Here is a 16533-nt window from a genome sequence, read left to right as displayed (position 1 = left end):
TTACATGAGTTGTGTTTAATAATATCTTTTTTGTCTCTCCCATCCTTGTCTCTTTTTTTTGGGAGTAAGGGGTTATAATTAATTAACCATCTGCTGTTTCCATAACTTATTGATGAAAATTAATAGTCAACAGCACAGAGAGGTACACTGACCACTGCTGCTCAGCCCACCATACTACCACAGATGGCAGCGCAAACACTCACCACATCAGGGTCACAGCCTGTCGGTGTTGCCTCTAAAACCTCTGCCCTACCTGTTCCAAGTACCTCAAGTAACTCTGTCCCAGCTGCTGGTGTAGTGGTACCATCTGGGAGCAGTACTAGTGGAGGTGTTGATTTTGTCAGTCAGGAGGGACTGACAAATCTGGTGGCAGATTTAATGGACAGGGGCATCTGTCTACATATCTGAATAGTTCAAAAGGTCCCCATTTTACTATAAAGATGATGCCACCTCCAGCACTGACCCAGGGAGCTGCTGCAGAAGACAGTGTTGACAGTTCTGAGAATAAGGACTAGATTCCCACTGCTCTCACTGTTCTCATGCTGGATGTTGGTGCACTTCCAACGTCTCTTACCTATCCCCAGTCATGGAGTCCAACAACCATTTGTCTCCATAACCATCCTTTTATGTCTTGGATGTTCTGTATGTCTGTGGATGCTTCCTAACCTACCCTACCTACCTGACCCTCTCATTCCTAAGCACCTTTCCCTGCATTCCTCTCACACACACACACACCCAAAAAATAAAAAAATAAAAAAACAAAAATGGGCAAAAAAATTACACTCCATACATAGCTCTCCATTTCACCTATGTGTCATCCTGACTAATCTGATTCAATCCAGTTGACCATACAACAGTATTCTATTGCTTTTCACCCATCACTGGTATGGTGACTCTGCAAGGTCATAAAATTATAGGTACAATAGTACACTGATGTTGTGAAGAACTAGATAGCTATGGTGCTCTCCCATGAGCCTTCTTCAAACTACTATATTCTTTTTCATTTGTGATACCCTCTGCATGCCAGCCCTGTTTTCACCACAATCCTATCCATCCCTTTTCACATGTTTAATATGATTAAAAATAGATTATCATACAACCTAGACATGGTCAGAGATGGCCTATGCAAAAGCCTTCATTTATGCCCCCAGCATTTGCTCAGACTTTGGCATAGCACAAAAATGTGCAGTGAAATAGAGTGATGTTACATTATTTTTGCAAAAGCTGAAGACTTCAGTTTTATCTGCAGTGGTCCAGTTACTGTTCAACAAATGGGCTTAAATCTACTGCAATATGGGAATGCAGAGTAAAGCCATATCAAGAGCAGTACTGTGGAACAGTTAATGTAATATGTATTAGGCTGCTGAATATATTTAACTAGGTGTTCCTATGGGGTGTGTTGAGATAATTACTCTGTTTGCAGCTTGATGTTTTTGCAAAGTATCATTGGTTTAATTACAGCTGTATGTCAGTTTATTACTTCATGACAGTTCATGTTCTTATCATATACTGAATTGCAATTTTCTGTATTTCTCTACATATAACATATTACCTTAACATAACATTGGAATAGTGCAAAACAACATTGCTGTAGGCAGGGACTCCCCCCTCCTCCTACATGCCCCCCTGACTTGTCTCAGGAACTGCATGCTACTATAATTAACACTAGAAGTAGAAAGGTTCATTTCTAGAAGACTTCTATGTTCTGCCAGATGTAAACTCCCATTATAAAGTAGACAAACTCAGCACCATACATCGAATGGAGCTCAATTCTCCCTAACCACCCCAGCCTCAAGGACTGCTGTAGCTAAAGTATACAATTAATATTAACACTAGAAGTAGAAAGGTTCATTTCTACAAGATTGCTACATCCTGTCAGATCTAAACTCCCATTATAATGTAAGCAGACTCAGCATCATACATCAAATGGAGCACAGTTCTCCCTAACCACCATGGCCTCAAGGATTGCTATAGTTCAGCCAACAAACCACTCCTTGAGCCAATAACCTACAACCACCAGTTGAAAAGCACCTTTATTCGATCCACATAAAATATTCCACTGTACAAAAGTTAATCCACAAAACAGGTCAAGCGCTTTCGTCGATAGACTTCATCAGAACAGTTAATAATGGATACTATCACCATTTTTATATGTACCTAATACCATCAATTAAAAAAACAATTCAAAATTAAAGTGACAGTGTATTTTCAACCTTAAAAGCTTGAAATTCCACATATATAACTACGTCTTACAAATACACATTCAATTGTAAAAGTTTTGTAACGTATTTTTTAAAAATAAATTTTAAAATTGAAGTTGCCAGGATTATAAAAATACTAGTATGTTAAAAACAATTGTCAAAATTGTGTTGCTCGATACCTCAGTTTGGGCTTTAAACTAATGTGTTCATTTAAACCTGGGGGAACTGTGGCATTTAACCTCAGCTGCTATCTAACATCTATCGACGAAAGCGCTTGACCTGTTTTGTGGATTAACTTTTGTACAGTGGAATATTTTATGTGGATCGAATAATGGTGCTTTCCAACTGGCGGTTGTAGGTTATTGGCTCAAGGGAGTGGTTCGTTGGCTATTTGTGGTTGTTTCCACTCTTTTACACACCTTTTTGTGTTACAGATTGCTATAGTTCAAGTATACAATTAATATTAACACTTGAAGTAGAAAGGTTCGTGTCTACAAGATTTCTAAGTCCTGCCAGATCTAAACTCCCATTATAAAGTAAGTAGATTGAGCACCATACATCGAATGGAGCTAAGTTCTCCCTAACCATCTTGGCCTCAAGGACTGCTGTAGCTCAAATATACAATTAATATATGTCCCAAGTTTAATGCAGATAATTGCCTGCTGTGTCTCTCCATTTTTTGCTTATGTCATTTTCTTAATAATTTATTCCATATGCTAAACAACATGCAATAGTTCCTTGGGCATAGTCCCTAAAGTTGATTCAGTTTAAGTATCAGGATTTAAAAAAAAAAAAAGAAAGAAAATACAGCCAACAAACAAATTACTAATGGCTGGTCTCAATACATCTTAAACCTCTAGCATGTGACCCAGACCAGCAAGCTTGAAATTAAACTATACCTTTTTGATTCTTTTTATACAACCATGATCCTCTTTCAAGGCCCTTCCCTCTCAATTCCCCTACCCTACCCCCAATTCACACCCACCCCCACTATACCCACAATTAATGTTAACAGGCCACACCCCATCATTCCAATTAGCCTATCTCTCATTTATTACAACTAATTCCATATATACTACCAATTAATAGCTCTACCCCTCCCACAGATTTTTTCCAAATTATCCAACCCAAATACTTCCCTCACCAGATTAAACCAACCCCAACAAGCATATTCTCTCTCCATAAACTCCTTAATAAAACTCATTACAACCAACTCTAATTATCTACTACCACCATCCCACTCCCTTCTTGCATCACTCAATCACCTCTCACACTACCATGCTTTCAACAAACATTCTACCATCTCTCTCTGCACTACTCTATCTACTCATCCTAGCTTGCCAGGCCACCTCCTATTACAACCCCCAAGGCACTAGCATCTACTTTACAACACACCCATGTAACTAAAACTACAGCACACCCAGTGCTAACATATACATATCACTACAACTATACAATAGCTCTATTATACTATTCTTCACATTCAGATATGCCTGCATACAATCACCACAACACATAAATATTCTAGACCATTTTCTAAATTCACTCACTTAAATCAAACTATGATGGGATATACACCTTAACCCAGGCCCCCTACATCCAACACCCCATCTCATTAACCCAGGTACCCTGCAGCCAACTACCCCTCTCTTAAAAAATACTCTCAAACAGAACCATAGTAAGCTTTCACCAAACAGCCCTATTACAAAACTCAACAACTCTGACCTTTTAATTATTAACATAAATCTAAGAAGCATTCTGAACAAAACCAATGAATTAAATATCAGTCTTGCCCTTTACTCACCCAGTATAGCTATCTTAACTGAATCCTGGCTGAAACCCCACATAGAAGATTAAGAAATCTTAACCAAAGGCTACAATATAATAAGACTTGCCAGGATAAACAAGCGGGGTGGGGGAATAGCAATCATGTTCAAATATGCCATCAAACTAGAATGACTAAACTATAGACCACCAGACCTTGCCAACTTTGAAATATTAATAACACTCCTATAAATAAACTCCCAAAAATCTAAAATAACTATCACTACCTACTTCCCACTAGGAAATAATCAATGTAACATAGAAAACCTTCTTTGCTAGTTATCTGCAACATTCAACCAAGAAATAATAATCTTAGGAGACTTTAATTTAGACTGGCTCACCTGCTCCTCTAAAAAACTCTTCCAGCTTTATTAATCTCTGCAACTTCTTCCCGACTATATACTCTCTGACCAATATAGATAACATAGCAACAAGCACTGGATCCTAGACTGGATACAAGCAAACAAGCCCACCCTTGGTCAACAAACAGGCTGCTTTCCAGACTGCCTAAGTGACCATTTACCAACCTTCCTTCTTAGAAAATGTATATAGTCACCAAATAACATCATATTTAAACACACTCACAGCAAAAAAAGAAAAAAAGAAAACAACAAAAAGTCTTCTCCCCTACCATAATGAACACACTACTGCAGCAGTGCAATTGATCACCTTACAGTTAGACCTTGCAGTTCAATACTTCAATGCCACATTCCGTAATATATTAAATAACATATCTCCCACAAGAAAAAAATGTGTCAAAACTAAACAATTACCATGGCTTTCTAGACACACCAAGCTATTACCCAAACAGAGTGACAGAGCTTGGTCACTATACCAATGATCTAAAAACAAAGAAAACATTATTTCTTATCAGCAATTAAGAAAGCTGGCCAAAAAGCAAATTAAAAATGACAAAAAGTCATATTTCTATACAACCCAACAAAAACACCAGAACATCTCTCAAAAACTTTGGTTAAATATCAAACAATGCCTTAATCCAAGGTGATCCACTACCCCATCCCCACCACCTCCAATACTACTGATAGCATACCATCCCAATTCAATATACACTTCATCAGATCTATAATATCCCTCATAAATCATAAAACTAACACACCCTAACAGCCACAAACACTCCAGGATCCAACCATACCTAATTTTTTTATCAAACCTATACAAGCTAGCTACATAAAAAAGGGACCTGCACAAATTAAAACCCACAATTATTGCATCTGATCAACTCCCCAATGAATTTCTGGAACTGGCTGCTGATTCCATGTCTTACCCTATCTCAATATTAAACAACCACTCTATTTCCGAACATTACATAACTAACGTCTGGAAATATCCTATATTATCCTCATACATAAAGGTGGCCCTTCTACAGACTTCTCAAATACATTCCCGTTGCTATTCATAGGATCATAGGGTCATAAGAGATTACTAGGCTAATGGCTCTGGGGCCCTTACAAGCCTAGGCAGGAGTTTATTCCATAAAAAAGAAACCTCAGTCAGCACCTGTTGCCCCTGTCAGTGAGGGACAAAGATGGAACCCTGGGACAAATGTATGGTTTCCCAGCCACTCATCAAGGTTATGTTTGAAGGGGGTGAATGAGATACTCTGTTGACATGTATGGGAAGTCTATTCCAGAGATGGGGCAGCCTCTGGGAGAAAAAACTGTCTCTCCAGCAGGTTTTGTTGATTTTGCATATTAGATTTAGGCCTATCGAGTGAATAATGCATGGGGAGTTAGACCTATGGATATGGAGGATCTCCATTAGGCCAGGGTATGGCATTACCTTGTAGGCAAGACACAGATCACCTCTGAGCAATCTGTATGATACCGAGTAGAGTGATAGTAATTTAAGCCTGTTCACATAGGTAGGTGTTGGAGGCCATGGATTCTCTTTGTGAGGTATTTATGTGGCCTTTCCAGTTGGTACAGATGTTTGGAGAGGTACATACTAAATAGAGCATTATACTCAATTATAGGTCTAATAAGGGAGGCGTACAGAGAGGTAATAACCTCCTTTTTTCTGGATGCAATCCCTTTACTTATGAGATGAACCAAGTAAAAGGCTGTTCTGACCACTGCCACTACATGATGGTCGAATGTGAAATTGTTGTCAACCTGAGTACCCAGGTCTCTCACCACAGGTTATGTGCTTAGGGGGTTGCCATTGATGTGGTAATCAGTGGGGACCATGTTTTTGCCATATGGTATGATAATACATGAATTTGTGTTTAACTTAAGGCTATAACTTTGGCACCAATCATTTGTAGCTGTGAGACCCTCTTGCAGTAATGTTAATGTCAATTGGGGAGTCAATGACAGCACCCAACTTACAGTCATCCACAAATTTGGTCAGCCACAGGCCCTTTGTCTTTTCCAGGACATCTCAGAAGTATATGCCAAACAGTAGGGTCCCAGGACAAATCCCTGGGGAACACCACTAGTGACAGGTCTGCTGTCGAAGGTGGCAGTACCTAGTTTCATCTTGTGGGTCCTATTTGTGAGCCATTTGGCCATCCATCTGACCAGATAGGGATTAACATCAAGTTGTGTTAGCTTTTTCATGATGCCTGAATGAGAGATTGTGTCAAAGGCCTTGTCCAGGTCAAGCTAAGCTGTATGTACTGACTTTCCCTCATCCAGGGCCTTGGTGACAGTCTCAAAGAAGTCAACTAGGCTCAATAGGCAAGATATCTGACATTATAGCTGTAAAATCCTTTTGTGCTTGTGTATACATTGTGAGATGAATAATATATCAGTGCTGTCAGCTTTCATACATTAATTCCAAGAAGCTAAAATTCCCACCATCTGGAAAATATCCTATGTAATTCCCACTTCACAAAGGAGGCAGCTCTACTGAATTCTCCAATTATAGGCCAATAGCTATATTCTCTCCACTTGCAAGGATTATGGAAAAATGTATTTATAGACAACTCATGCACCACCTAATCCAGAATCGCCTTATGGCAGACAGCATGGCTTCCGTCCTCATCACAACACTACTTCAGCCCTCCTAGCCTTTACCAACACCATAAACCATAATCACAACAATAATTATATATCCTCAGCCCTCTTTTTGGATCTTTCCAAGGCATTCAATATGGTTGATCACCAACTTTTAATCCACACCCTGCAAACATTCTGTCTAGATACTGGAGCCCTCCAATGGTTTCAATCCTACCTGAATGGTCGACAGAAGACTGTCCTCTGGCAGAACAAACTCTCTAACCTTCTACCTAACACCCTTGGAGTACCGCAAGGCTCTATACTAGGGCCCTTGCTGTTCTCCATCTTCATTAACGACCTTTATACTGTCATCCCAAAAGTCAGCTGTATCCAATATGCTGATGACTCTACAATTTTGCTCAGCCACATCTCCAGTAGAGTTATGGTCAGCTACCCAGACCACCTTTAATACAATAGAAAACTGGCTTTCTGAACATCGTCTGATCCTAAATCCCAAAAAAACTAAAATGCTGTTATTTTCACCAACACATAGGTCTACCGTTTTCACCTTTACCATAAAATCAAATGATGGCACAATAATCTCCCCTGACCAATCTACAAAACTATTAGGTATCATCATAGACAATAATCTAAAATTTGACCTACATGTTAACCAAACTATCAAAACCATCAATAAAAAACTAGGGTCACTTTACAGAATAAAAGCCTTCCTAACACCTCCAGCTAAAATTGCCATAGCTCGCTCTCACCTTCTTTTAACCCTTCTGTATGCATCCCCTCTACTCTCGAATTTAAACAAGACTGTCCTTAACAAACTCTCAATTTGCTACGCTACAACCACATTGCCAGGTTTGCCACTGGGCTGCCCTTTAGGACACATCATTGCATCAATCTAAATCAGCCTGGGTGGCTTGAACTATCCAGCCTAATCCAGTATAACCAACTGATTATGGCCAATAAAATCCTCTATAATCCGGACAATACTCCTGCACTTTGAAATATTATCACGCCCTATAACAATCCTAGACCGCTTCGATCCTCTAAAAAACTACTAATTCAGACTAGCAAAATTAATAACACAGCCGGTGATTCTCTCTTTGCAAACTATGTAAGTAGATCCTGGAACTCTCTTCCAGCTGATATTATCTTACTTTCCACCTTAGGTCAATTTAAAACTAGACTCAAACAACATTTGTCACTTAACTGGCTATGTCAATGTATCAAGCCTGGCTAACTCTCTCTAGAATGTGTAAAAATCTGTTAACCAGTTTACTGTGTAATTTAATTTAATCCTGACTTGTGCTCAGGACTAACTGTAACCTGTGGAACTTTGTTTAACTTGCTTACTTATGTAATCTCTGTAAATAGTCTGTTTGTAATATGTAATGCTGGTATTATGTAATGCTGTATCTGTTTACCCTTGGAGCTTTTCTCCCCGGGCCTCCACTGAAAATGGACATGCATCCAGTAGGACTATCCCGGTCAGCAAATGTAAAATAAAATAAAAATAAAAATAAAATAAAATATACATCCTAAGAGTGCGTTCTATATATTCATCCCGTAATACATTTTCCATCCTTGCAACTTATCTCAAGTTAACCATTTAATTAGCATATATATCACATCTTCACTCCACTTTGTTGCAATGCAGCTTTATGTCCCTATCCACATCCTTTATCAGCATGTCCATTATTATTTCTGTGCATACCTATGTGACTGACATTCACAGTGATTATCATTGCATCAGTGTTGCAGGTTTTAAGTCCAAAATTATTCTTATACAGTTTCATTGCAATTGCTTGCAAAATATGAGTACACTTCAGCGTTTCCTCTTTACAACATTACTAACTTATTCTATCACATTTTTGTGTAACAATTCCTCCATTCTACTTCCCCTCCATTCTGTATTGTTTCCCTTTACTTGCCCTTAATATGTGTGAGCTACAAGGTGCGCTGTTATCTGAGGACTGCCTATATGCAATTTGTTTTGTTTGCATTGTGTGCTGCTGCTTGCAAACACTTTTCTGGGGCCTGGAATACTGTTGCTGGCCATGGAATAGTGCTGCATCCTTGTAGACATGATAACCAGCATGCATATTCAATTAATGCTGCAGTTCATTATGCTTATATGCTTAGGTTGTGTTGTCCCATATGCATGCACAGTACATCTAAAACTGAAAAAGAAAAGGAAACAGTACAGAAGGACACTGCATCACCATTATACAAAGACATTATTTAAGAAAGGTAAGCAATTTATTTCTCAATTAAGTCATTGTATAATAGCAATAACCCACTCATGGGTGTGGTTATATCAGAATTTAACAAAGGTTGGCTTTGTTTAATCTCTTTGGCTTTGCCGTCATGATCAAACCACACCAACCATGGGTAACACCCACTTCTGGGTTATTGCTTTATCATGCAATGATGGCTCCCTTATATTCAAAAACAAGCATGCTGATTGGACAATTCAATCAGTGTGCCCATTGTAAATCAAGCATATCCCAGAATAATAAAGTTTTACCTCTGAAGTACCACTGAGCGGCCGGACTTTCTAATGGAATATGTTGAGGAACCGGGCAAAATAGAAGAAAAATCAGGTATTTTCTCAGAAATGAAGAAACAGAAACATACCTGATTTTCCTTCTATTTCTACTCTGTACCTCACAAAATCCCAACAGGGAAAAAAAATCAATGGAATTCTCTTTTCTCAGTTGCTTCTCCTGCATGGTACTGATTTACTGTGCAAGCATGTGGACATAAGTCCCATGTGCATGCTCAGTGCATCAACAAAAAAGAAAAAATGTGGAGGAACACTTCAGCGCTCTTATAAAATGACATTATTTAAGAAAGGTAAGCAATTTCTTCCTTAAATAATGTCACTGTATAATAGCAATAATCCACACCTAGATGTGGGTATGTCAGCATTTCCCCATGGTTGCTTTGCTTAATCACTTGGGTTTCACTCTCATGATCAAACCACAATTGTGGGGAAATCCTGATATACCCCCACCCAGTCATGGATTATTGCTTAAATATTATTGTGAAACTGAAAGAGGAAATATTGTGAATATGAAACTGTGCATATAATGAAAAAAGTGCATAATATTAAAATGTATAAATATTGTAGCCACCACCATTTTTGCAATATCTGTCATAGCTTATTTGACATCCACATGAGTTACCTCCTAGTCAGGTAAACTGAGCCTATGTTTAACATCTTAACTGAAGGGTGCCATACTCAGGACTACATCACCCCCCCCCCCCTCCATGCTATATTGCAGTGTCTTTATTGGAAAATTAGTCCAAGTAGCTGTTGTAAGAATAGAAGCCAGTTTTCTTCCAGCGCCATGAACCTGTGGAGCCACTGGCTATTCTTCAGTAATGTAATCACCAACAATGGGTGCTTGTGAGTGAAATATTTTTGCAGGTGGCATGAGCAAAAATAGTGCTTTTATATGATGACATTTCACCTGATGATGGACCTGTAGCTCCAGGACCATTTATCTATAGACCAAGAAATTACACAGATGTTGACTGATCTGTACAGCAAAAAATAAATTTGGAGGATGAGTTGGACTTCACATATCTGTGGTTGCCAAACTATGTGTAGCACTTATCATTCTAACTGCAAGCACCTTTCAGAGATGGACACAAGACACATTAGGCATATCACAAACACTGACTTGTAGAAAAATCAAGGCTTTCCTTGTTAAATTGCTACTACATGTGGATTAGCACATCTGTTTTCTAAACATCACAGAGGAGTAAAAGAGAGAGATGGGTGTAAATAGAATTAAGTCACATTGCACATTTCTCTGAAGTGTTGCAACTCATAGATGGCAGAGGTGGTGTGACACACAGAGTTTATCACCAAAGTGCTCACATAACTGACCAGTAGTCTCATGATTCCCAGATACAGCATATTAGTCAGTCATCTATGTCACCACATCCTACACAGAGACAATCCACAGGGCTACCATGTAGGTAAGTGCAGGCACACATATCTATAACTACAGACAACATGTATACCTGGTTCCCTTAGTGTGCAGGCAAACATATCTATAACTACAGACAATACATATACATGGCTCCCTTAGTGCAGGCACACATCTCTAACTACAGACAATATATATGCATCGCTCCCCTAGTGCAGGCACACATATCTATAACTACAGACAATGTATTTATTTATTTTATTTTATTTTCCATTTGCTGACCAGGTTATGTTGACTGAGCTAAGCAGCCCTTTTTCAGGGGAGGCCCAGGGAGAAAAGCTCCACAGTTTTCCAATTTTAGTGTTAACAGTGTCAGTGGGTTACAATGTATACGTACGATGAAATACATTTTATCAGAAAAATAATAATGGAGAAAAAACATAATAAGCATACATAAGAGAAATGATTCCATACAAACATTTTCAACAAACAGTGAAGAGAGTTCATAGCATATGTAGTTATTTCATGAGACATGTGACATTACAAATGGAGATAAGAGATGGAGAAGAGTGATACTTTGAAGAGGTTTACAAGCTAAAAAGGTCTGAAATTTTGACAATTACATATGAATTAGTGGTTAGATCAGGGAGGATAAGTGCAGAGGTAGGACCAGTGAGTTTGGAGGTAGTCTTTAGTGGCAGTTTTGAACGGATTTGGATGTTTGAGGGACCTGATTTCTAGTGGTAATTTGTTCCATGATATGGTAGGATTGTAGCTGTAGAGGTTGCAGTCGATTTTAGTCTTAGGTTTGTATATCTGTAGTAGGTTAAGGTCAGAACTACATAGGGATCTAGTGGGGGAATATTGAGAGATGAGGGGAGATAGGCTAGGGCAGAAGGATTTCAGGTATAGTATAGAATGAATTATCTGAAGTTGAGAGAGTAGAAGCTGGTGATGTTATTCCAGCCTGTTTAGGTATCTTAGTGAAAGACAATGATGAGAATTATAAGTTTGGTGAGCAGCAAATCTGGTAACCTTGTTATAGGTAGACTCTAGTTTAGTTAGTGGGGAGTTAAAATTGGTAAGAATTTGGCAGCCATATAGAAGGTTAAGTAGGAGGTACACATGAGAGAGGGTTATCTTTGCTTTGTTAGTTAGAAAGTTTTCATTTCGATAAAGAAGGCCAAGTTTTTGGTGTGTCTTTTTGATGCAGTTGTTTACATGTAGATCAAACTGAATTTAGTCATCTATTGTTACTCTTAGTAGTTTTGTACTAGGTTCAACATTAATGGGGGTGTTACTGAGGGACAGTACAGAAAATGTACATTTAAGGTGGGTGAAGTTCTTTGGGTGAAACAGTAAGAGTTTGTCTTTTTAGGGTTAAGAATTAGCTAGTTGTCACAGAGCCAGGATTTGATTGAGTTAAAAGATGCTTGAGTTGCAGTGATAAGGGTAGAGAGAGTACCTGTGATAGTGATGATGGTGGAGTTATCAGCGTATTGTCCAAGGGATGACTGTGGACAGGAGGTGTAGAGTAGATTAGTAAATATATTGAATAGTAATGGGCCAAGGATAGATCCTTGGGAGACTCCCATTTTGACAGGAAGAGCAGGGGAGAGAGCTGACAGCCATCTCACTGATTGTAGATGGTCAGTGAGACAGCTGGAAAACCAGGTAGTACTAGTGGCAGAAAAGTTTAGGTTAGCCAGTTTGTTCAGCAGAAGAGGGTGAGAAACCATATCAAAGTTTTTTTTAAAATGACAAGGAATAGGCAGGAGACCAACTTATTATTTTCTCTGACTAGAGAAATAGTACCAGTGAAGGATATAAGGGCAGTTGCACTGCTATGTTTAGAGTGAAAGCCATGCTGTGTAGGAGTGAGCAACTTTTCCTGTAGAAGGTATTTCATGATTTGCTTGTGTATGCATTTTTCCAGTATTTTTGAGAGTGGTGAGAGAATCGCGATGGGTCTGAAGTTTGTAATGTCAGTGGAGTTACCTCCATTGTGAATGGGTATGGTGTAGAATTCTTTCCAGATAGAAAACACATTCGATTCTGAGATAGAGTGATTTATTAGGATTGATACAGAGAGGGCAAGGGATTCAGCAGCAATTTGTAGGAAATAGGGAGGCAGGTTGTCAGCAGAAGCAGAGCAGGGTTTAAGTTTAGAGAGCAAGGATTTTATATAGTTGGTGGGTGCAGTTGTAAGAGAGAAAGTGGTAGAGGAGTTGAGAGTAGGAGAGGATTTGGAAACATTAGCTGAGTTGGTAACAGAGGGGAAGGAATTCATCAGCTTAGATACGGATTCAATGAAATAGGAATTGAATGAGGTAGCTGTTTCTGCTGGTGTGTTGTTTGGGCAGAGGTTGGGAGAGGAAGGGTTACCAGTGTGCAGGGTTTGGTTTATAAAGTTCCAAAGTTTCTTGGCATCTGTTTTTTGGGCAGTTGGGGGGGGTTAAAGTAGAACTTCTTTTTGTCTTTTTGGATGTGCTTTTTTGCCTGATTTCTCAGTTCTTTATATTTTTGCAGATGGGCAGGAAGCTTAGTTTTTACCATTCTTTTCTATGCCCTGTCGGTAGTTTTTATTAGGGTGGGGGTGGCACTGGTAAGCCAAGTGGATATATTAGATTTGTTGTAAACAGTATGGGGTGGAGCAAGAGAGTTAAGAATGTTAAGGAAAGTGGAGTTGAAAGAGTGGACAGCTTCATCCAAGGGTAGTTAGGTTAGATGTGTCCAGTTTATCCTGGAGAGGAGGGCATGAAAAGTCTCAGCACAGAAGGTGGATAGTTTATGACAGGTTATGTATCTGTGAGGCCTAGTGAAATGAGTAGTGTATCTAAGAACTTTCACAGGAAAGTGATCACTTAGGGAGACAGGTAGGGTCTCAGGGTTATGGTATTTGTGGGGATTTGTGACTAAAATCCAATCGATGAGAGAGCTGGGAGTATGTGATGTGTTTATATGGGAGGGGGTGAGATAAGTTGTACAAAGCCATGTAAGTTGATGCATGGAATAATGTTTGGGGACTGAAGAGTTAGCCAGTTAATATTTACACCCCCAAGAAGAATAGTTTCATTGCGGATGTTTTGAGAAAGGTAAGAGAGAATGTTTTCTAGAAAGGTAATGTTATCTCTGGGGGAATGTAGATAGCTATAACTGTGATAGTGGTGTAATTGTTAAGTTTAACGTTAGCTGTCAGGAGTTCAGCAGGTGAGAAGGAGGGAGAGGGCTGGTTGAGGCTTGAAGGAGTAAAATGGTTTGAATATACAATGGCTACTCCACCCCCTTTTTTCTTTTGTCTGTCTAGTCTAAGAATATTATATCCAGGGGGGAGGATATCACTGCCACAGTTTTGTGGCTTCAGCCAGGTTTCAGTCATGTGACTGTATCAGGGGTGTGGTTTGCCATCCAGGCATGGAATTCACTAATTTTCTTTAGGATGTTTCTAAGATTCATGGAGTAGAAAGATACTTGATTTTTTGGAGGAGCAGTGTAGGGCTGGTTAGGGGAGTAAGCTTTATTGACTGGGGGGACTGGGCCAGGGTTTGGGTGAATGTCACCAGATAGTAGCAGAGACTTAGGGATGAAATGTTGTTTGTATTGTAGGAGCTTTATTTTATTTTCTAAAGAGGTGGTAGGGGAAGAGAGAATTTTGATTCTGGGGAGGATAGTATTTAGAGGGTCTATATTAGAACATCGAAGTTTCAAAACTTCGAGTGTTCTAATATCAACCCCTATTCAGCGAAAGCTGAAAATATCGAAGCAACAGAAAACCGAATTTTTTCCTAGGGAAAGAATTTAGTTATCTGTTTCTGTTGCCTCATTATTTTCAGCTCTGTGGTGGAAAGTTATGGGTCGGGTTCAGGTAAGTGTGCGATTGAATGTGGGTTAGGTTAGTTAGGGTTAGGGTGCGGGTTAGGTTTAGTTAGGGTTAGGGTGCGAGTTAGGTATGTGTGCGATTGTGTGGATGTGAGGGTTAGGGCAGGTTAGGTGAGTTAGGGTTAGGGCGCGGGTTAGGTATGTGTGCGATTGTGTAGACATGAGGGTTAGGGCGGGTTAGGTGAGTTAGGGTTAGGGCATGGGTCAGGTAAGTGTGCGATTGTGTGGACATGAGGGTTAGGGCGGGGTAGGTGAGTAGGGTTAGGGCGTGGGTGAGGTGAGTATGTGATAGTGATGGACCTTAGGGTTAGGGTTTGGGTAAAGGTAAGTGGATAGTTAGTGGTGTGTGTATAGTTTAGTGTAGGGTTAGTTGTAAGATTTTATATGTATGTGTGTGGATTGCTGTTTGTTTGGTCTGCTTGTGCTGTGTGTATGTGTTTTGGAACAGCAAATTTTTTTCCTAGGAAAAAATTTGCGGTTCTGTATGTTCGATGTTTTCAGCTTTCGCTGAATAGGGGTCGATATTAGAACATTCGAAGTTTTGAAACTTCGATACTCTAATATAGACCCGTATTTAGAGGAAAGATAGATGAGCAGCTAGGAAAAGGATGTGTGAAGACATTAGCATTAGTCTTTGCAGGATGACAGTAAGTTGGAGTTAGGTGAGAGTTATATGAGGTAAGAGTGTATAGGAGGAAGAGAACAGGAGGCAATAGAAGAAAGGCTTGGATTGAAAAAAAAACATGTCAGTAAGGAAGGTCAATAGTTAAGAGGGAGGTAAAAGTTGGGCCTAGAAGAATGGTTGTAGGAAAGTTAGGGATAGGTGACCAGTAGGGGGGTCAGTACACAGAAAGGAGAAAGGAGTGGTTAGTGTCAAGGGTTTGCAGAAGGAGAGGAGCGAGGTATGCAGGAGAGGGGTGTGGCATAAAACTGGAAGGGGTGGGAAGCAGAGGAAGGTATTGTGCAATGCAGAAGAGTATAAATGAAATGATATGGGGGTTGGGTAGATGAGTCGAGTGAGCCCGAGTGTAGCAAGGGTGAACCGAGCGGATTGGGCCAGGAAACTTCAGTTACCACAAAAAACAATCAGCAGGCCAGGATGGAAAGAGTAAGGAGCACACAGTCAGAGTCACAGGTAAGTAGAAGAGATGGGGAGGCGTAGACAGAGAGGGAAGATATGTTATAGTGAGGTATACACAGGTATTCACAGTAAGATAAAAACAGTTAAAAAGGAAAACCACAAACAGAAAAACAAGAGGGTATAGCTAACTAAGAGAGTTAGCACTAGGGTAGTGACTAACTTATTGATGGCAAAGAGAGACAAAGAGGCAAGGTATTTAAAAAGGTGAGTGCTGGGGGTGGGGGTCTCAGTGGTATGCAGGTATCCTGTACAGTAGACAAAGTAAGGCAAATTTGTGCTATGAGCTTAGAACATATGTTTAGTTCAAACTGGCTATGCAGTAGAGCACAGGCATTACTCCAGGAGTTGGAGCAGTGTCTGTAAAGAAGCTAGTGGCAGTCTTGAAAAAAAGACACTTTGTTCTTAAAACCTAGGGGAAAAGGAGGGGAGAGTGTGTGTTGAGTATAACAGCTAAGGAAAAACAAAAATAACAGAGGTACAACAAGCAATTACATGGCTCCCCAGTGCAGGTACAAATATCTATAACTACAGACAACATGTATACATTGCTCCCTTAGTGCAGGCACACATAT

This window comes from Protopterus annectens, chromosome 1.part0, assembly GCF_019279795.1.
Source record: "Protopterus annectens isolate FY-2018-M chromosome 1.part0, PAN1.0, whole genome shotgun sequence".
Lineage (NCBI taxonomy): Eukaryota > Metazoa > Chordata > Ceratodontiformes > Protopteridae > Protopterus > Protopterus annectens.
The sequence above is the reverse complement of the archived record's forward strand: the minus strand, read 5'-3'. Positions refer to the sequence as shown.